This window comes from Ostrinia nubilalis, chromosome 18 (genome assembly GCF_963855985.1).
Source record: "Ostrinia nubilalis chromosome 18, ilOstNubi1.1, whole genome shotgun sequence".
NCBI classification, from domain to species: domain Eukaryota; kingdom Metazoa; phylum Arthropoda; class Insecta; order Lepidoptera; family Crambidae; genus Ostrinia; species Ostrinia nubilalis.
The window spans coordinates 9,389,486-9,396,019 of record NC_087105.1 but is presented as its reverse complement, the minus strand read 5'-3'; the positions used below and the strand labels follow the sequence as shown (position 1 = coordinate 9,396,019).

Here is a 6,534-nt window from a genome sequence, read left to right as displayed (position 1 = left end):
ATTTATGTATAACGTATGTACCGGGCTCTGTATCGAAAATCACTATGAGCAATCAGCATCACACACTGTTACCTGGAGTGCATTACCGCAGCAAATTTTTTATAAATGTTGTGCTTTAGAGAGTCGAGAGTATAGCAGATAATTAGAAAGCGAGTATAGCAGATAATTAGTGAGCAGAAATTTGTCCACTAATAGCAAAATTCGTTCAAATTATAGTTTTAAAGTTATTGGCTAGAAGATTATTTAATCTTGCAGCTTAGACCTTTAGCTACAGACCTTAGACAGTATTTTTGAAACATTCTTACGCATGGTGGAGGAAGGGACGCTCTAGAGCAGTGGTTCTTAACCGTTGGTCCGCGGACCACTGGTGGTCCCTGGAGGCATTCCAAGTGGTCCACGATGTGCACTTGCACACCTTGGTCAAAACCACTTTTAACTAATTTTTGCAGTCAAACTGGTTTTGACCGATTATGAGGTGGTCCCTGACAAGACAGAAATTTGGTAAAAATGGTCCCTCATGACTTAAAGGTTAAGAACCACTGCTCTAGAGACTCAAAACTACAAGGATACACATGATCTCCAGTTTTAAATCCGTTGATATCTGCTGCATCTGCCATGTTTTTGGCTATAAGATTCTTCTATCTTACGGCTTAGACCTTTAGCTACAGACCTTAGACAGTATTTTTGTGAAAATTCTTACGCATGGTGGAGGAAGGGACGCTCTAGACACTCAAGTCTACAAGGAGTCACATGAACTCCAGTTTTAAATCCGTTGACATCTGCTGCATCTGCCATCTTTTTGGCTAGAAGATTCTTCTATCTTGCAGCTTAGACCTTTAGCTACAGACCTTAGACAGTATTTTTATTATTTATTTGTGTCAGTGTGCTCTTCTAAAGAGTGTAAGACGATTGTATGTAGGTACTATTAAAATGTAATTTTAACTCATTGGTTTTGTCTCATATTTGAGGAATGTACTATGTATCATGAGTAGAGTCTTCGTTTAAAAGGATGCGAACGATTTAAATTTCAAATGGTAGACAAAATTGATAATTCTCAATTATCAAAAATTTAAGCTTTCTCCAGTAACACTGATATTATTATACTGTGACTCATCAAAGTCATCATTGTCAAAAATATTGACAAATCGCGAACTGTCACGGCCAAAAAACTGACACGCGTCCGTCCTCCGTAAGCGCCACCGCGCGACTGATTGAGATTGTCCAAGCCGTCATGGACGATTTTTTCCACATTTTTTAACATTGTAACTAAATAAGACGCAATATAAAAATTTCATCCGTTAAAAGCCCTCAAGTTATTTCTGAACTTTAGTTTAGTAAAAGATTTAGAACCTCAAATCGCTTATTTTAAAAATAAAACCATAAATAGAAAACGAATAGAGGTAACTTTGGGAATATATTCTATCGAGTCAACTTCATCAAATCGTGTTTCCATCCGTTAATAGCCCTAGAAAATATCCTCAACTATGCCCAATAAAAATCTTAGCCTTTAATTTTACTGTTTAGTACCTCAAAAATGAAAAATGAAAACCTCATTTTCGCCATTTTCTCTGCTACCCGGCCTTAACTATTTAGTAATTTTTATTAGTCAGCATACGTAGCATAGTTTTAAGTCGGCTGTTTGGTGTAGTGGTTCGAAACGGACTACTATTCCCAAGGTTGCGGGTTCGATTCCCGCACAGTACAAACATTTTTGTGCATGAACATATTTGTTTGTATTGGACTGGGTGTTTTCTATGTATAATATGTATGTATTTACAAAAAAAAAAGTATTTAAGTATGTTTATATCCCTTGTCTAGTACCCATAGTACAAGCTTTGCTTAGTTTGGGATTAGAAGCACAGTGTAAAATGTCCAAGGATATTTATTTATTTATAGTTCACTGCACAAATAACCTAAGTCAGGATTTATTAAATAGTTTGTATGATATAATTTAATTACCTACTGATTTTTTAGACCTACCCATTTTTAATACCTACCTATTCATCTTGAATTGGGTTAGCCTTTGGCAATACTAATTATATGCCATAAAACATATAAATGTTAAATAAAACAATAAATTATGTTTTTTTTTATTTTGAATATACATAATTCGTAGCAAAAATTGATTTACGACATAATAATACGTTAACTTTACTCGTATAAAGTTTCTCGAACAAAAATGTAAGAATCTTTACTGCAAATAAGCGTAGTAAAGTTATAAAATACCGATTGCATGCCATACTCGTATTTTTCTTTTTTATTATAATTACGGGATGCTACAAAAGAGGCAAGGGCCATAAAAATATGTCGTTCCGTTGATCCTTAAACTTGATTCGACCGAATGGCATAATGTAGCGCCAGTTCTGGCTCGACGGTTGGTACGGACGGTCGCTGCCGGGCGCTGTTTCCGAACGCGTTCGAAGTTCGTAAGCAATTTGAATTTCCGAAATTTATTCTCGTTTTCTTTTTTATGGTGTACAACTTTTCGTGGCCAGCGATTTGTGTTTGTGGTGAAATTGGCATTACTTTTTGGTGATAATAAACTTGTGAAGTTTTGTGTTTTGCACTGTTGGAGGACAAGCTGAAAAGTGGTATGTATTTTTCTTATTTTTATTATTAGTAAGAAATACACCGTTAATTCGTAATTTACATGATTTGGTGGTTAAAAAAACTTTTTATGTCAGGAAAATGAAAATGACCACAAAATTAAACAAACAAAAAAATATTCGTGATGTTGTAAGATCTAACCTTATCATTTTACCCTAGTTTTTACCCTCCCAGAGTTGAAACAGCCTTCTACAAATCCTTCCTGAAAGCTCTAGCTAGAGTAAGAAAGTACGTAGAGCCAAAGCCTGCCCATCTTTTTCTAATTATCATTTGTAACCAGATCGTAATCCTGACAAAAACAATAATAAAATGAAATACAACACTTGTTCATTTATCTCATTGCAATTTTAACCAAAAAAGTTTAAGCTTAACAAGTAGGGTAAGTGCGCCAGTTTTCGTCCAATTAGCGGAGTTGCCAACTTTGTGATGCGAAATGAATATCTTAAAATACCCTTACTCATATGTATCATATGTCGTTTTAGTCCTTATATAGTCTACTTTACGTTAATATTATATGACAATAAGTAAATACCACGGGTTTTTTTATAAAAAATATTTAATGCAAAAGAGGCGATTTCACTAGTTTTCGTCCAAAAAAATCAGTTTTCGTCCTAGTGTACGCTAGTTTTCGACCACTGTGTAGAAAAAAGGGTGCAGTTGAATTATTAACTTAAAACCAACTCTACAATACAGTAACTATGGATTGTGGTATATCATTTGAAAGGTAATTTTGTTAGCTTTCAAATGATATCAAAAAGATTTAAATAAGTTTCTTACCTAAATTTAGGAAAATATTTCAATAGGTCGAAGGACAAATGGACGAAAACTAATCTACAGGAATAGCTAATTTTGGTTTTCGTCCACCCCAGTGCTTGCTCATGACGTCATGGACGAAAACACAACAACGTTTAAAGCTGTTTTTTGTTTTCGTCCACATCTTTTTAACGGTTTTTATGGGTTTATCACTGTTAAAAAGTGGACGTAAACTAAAATGTTTAATGTAATAGCAATAAAGATCATATTGGAAGAAAAAACATTGTATTTTGTAGGTCCATTGAAGTAAAATGATTATTAAAAATATTAACTAGGTGTCAGGGTTTCCGTCCACGTGCACGAAAACCAAAATCTTGCAAAATTGTTATGCTAGTATTAGTCCACTTAATTATCTAAGATTTCTATACAAAAACTTTAATAAACCCTTAAAATAGTGTTTATTATAATTAGACTAATAATTAGACATACGTGCCAAAAACATTACGTAAAGTAGCTAAAACAGTAATTAAACATACCATGAAAGTTCCCTACCGGCACGTTTTTTTTCTAACTTGACGACGTTTTCCATTCACCTGTGTGCAGCAGCAACTTCTGTAGATTTTTTTGGAGTTATTACTTGTCAAATTACATTTTCATGCGGACAGAACTGTTACTTAGATATTATAGAATGTAACAAGTCCAAACTTTCACGGAAAGTTAGGTTTGTATTCAAATTTTCCGTATTTGTTTGTGGCAAGTCGGTCAAATGGACGAAAACAGGAGCTGGACGGAAAACCGGCGCAATTACCCTAGGATTAAGAGAATCTTCTAAGAGCGTTGTTTTAAGATTTCTTTCACAAACGAGCAACTAAACGGGGCTGTTTTCTGTTTTTAGTCGTTTTATTTCGAGTTCTGCTGCTAGATGCTGTTTAAATATTTGTCTTAAGTTTAATTAAGTTTTTCACATTATTAAAATGTGCAAAAGACCCGGCTTTTAAAACGATTCATAATATTATACTAGTTCTGCTAGTTTCTAAGTTTTTCTTTTGCAAACTTTAGATATTTTATCTGCACTATGACATAGAAGATGACTATCCAAAGTTTCTGAAAGATGAAGTTTGAGCCAAGATGGATGATCACTATGTAGATAGAAGATTCTAATGCTTTTCCATTAACAAATAGTCATTTTTCATCTCCCATCTCTCGTGGTTAAATCTGAAAATATATTTTAACTAAGGGCTACTTATCATAATGTTTCGATTAGAAGTTAATGCTTAAAATGCTGATTCAAAACCCAGGATCAGTAGGGTCTTCTTCTTCTTTATTTCTTTTCGTGTCGACAACAAACCTACACAGTGTCAGCCCAAAACTCCGCCACAAGAGTGGCGTTGTCAAAAGTAGCACTCATCAAATCCTCCTGATTGCAGTTGCTTGGGCACTCAGGGCATGACATCAGGTGCTTCATCGACTGGGGAACAAAACCGCACCTGCATCAGTAGGGTGACCATGGGTTTTTACAACTCAGTGATTTAGTGCAGACACCCGAGAGTTGAAAGTTCATGACTTCGAGTCCCGCGTGGGGCAGTCAATTTAGTGCATTGAAAATGAATGTGTATAAACTAGAAAAAAAGAAATACCCAAAAGAGATGGCACAATTTAGGCGGTCTTATCGTTAAGAAGTGATCTCTTCAAGGCAACCTAAAGAGAAGACAGTTGTTCAAAATAAGTATAAGAGGAAGTTGGTGATTGATAGTTATTTATTATTTATTTATTATAAGATGTTATAAAAATATGAATAAGAGTGACGTCAAACCTGGGTATTTCCATAAATTACCTACTTTATTGAGCAGAGCGTTTTGACAGCTTATAAAAGCATTTTGATTGACTGGCAGTGTCCGATCCTCCACAAGAAAAATTGATGATAAATGAAAAAAAAATGTTTAAATTGGAATTCCAATATCGAATACATCAAAACAAAAGGCAAGCGTAGGTGTTCGCGAACAGATCCTCTACCAGAAAAATTACAATAAATAAAAAAACAAATGTATTTTGAATCCAAATTTCGAATACTATCAAAACAAAAGCCAAGCGTAGGTGTTCGCGAATACCTAAAATCTGGCACATTTCAAAAGAAGCTTTGGATTGGAACATTCACCTCGTTCGACCACGCACGTTACATAAATCGACTGGCGTTTACCTACGAGGTAGGGACGTGACGTTAAGTATAAAAAACCGACTATAAATCGATATTTTTTATACATTCAAATCGATTATTGTCACATTTTTTTCTAAATCAGTATCAATAACAAGTTATGGGGACTGGTGTGAAGTAAATCACACAATTATAAACATAGTTTATGAACTTTATTTCACGAATTAAAACATTAATCGTTTTCCCTTTTATTGTGAATCACATAGAGCCTCACCTAACTTCTAAAATATGTTAAATTCAAATATAAGAAACCAATAATAAATCGCATAAATACCTTAAAATTTATGAAAATGTATTTAAATGTAGCAATAAAGCACCATTTAAGCAGGATAAATCGGCATAACATGGTTTTTAATTTCAACCTTTTTGCCTTTAAAAAAATAACTCTTATCATTTATTAAGAGTTACTTAAAAAACAAACCTTATCGTTGTTTAAAAAAACAACTCTTATTGTTTATTATGAGTGGTTTTTAACAGGCAGAAAGTTCTATCACTGCGATCTTAAATGTAATAAGTGTAAGTTTTAATCGATATTTCTATCAAATTCGATTATCGATATCGATGTCTATTCCATCGATTGTTTAACATCCCTACTGCTAACGTTTATGACATAATTGTCTCCATCAGCACGCAATTCACCAACTAGGCCCTACCAGAGCCCGTGACTTCGGCAGAATAGTAAAATAAACGAATATTATGGTTATTTCGTAACCGTAATTTATACTTTAGTCGGTTTTACATTCCTTAATATTATTATGTTTTGCTCTATTCCATAACTAAACTACAAGTACAAACCATACTTAGGCTGGGTTGCACCATGTTACTTTAACTTTGAAAAACGTCAAAAATCTGTCAAACTCCATACAAAAAGCACCGGTTTTCGTTATCTTTAAAGTTAGTTGGTGCAACTCGCCTTAGGTTTTTTTACGCAGCACAGAGCCTGATTTGACTGCAATCGCACC

General features: G+C 34.1%; 1 protein-coding gene across 1 annotated transcript in view; it reads left to right on the top strand.

Moving 5' to 3' along the window:
• The first annotated feature begins 2,375 nt into the window (after window positions 1-2,375).
• The window catches only part of LOC135080891 (hemicentin-1-like), a 200,778-nt gene continuing 196,619 nt past the window's right edge, over window positions 2,376-6,534 (top strand). Inside the window, exon 1 of the mRNA XM_063975619.1 lies at window positions 2,376-2,591. The gene's annotated coding sequence lies outside the window, so the exon portion shown is untranslated. The remainder of the gene's footprint in view (window positions 2,592-6,534) is intronic.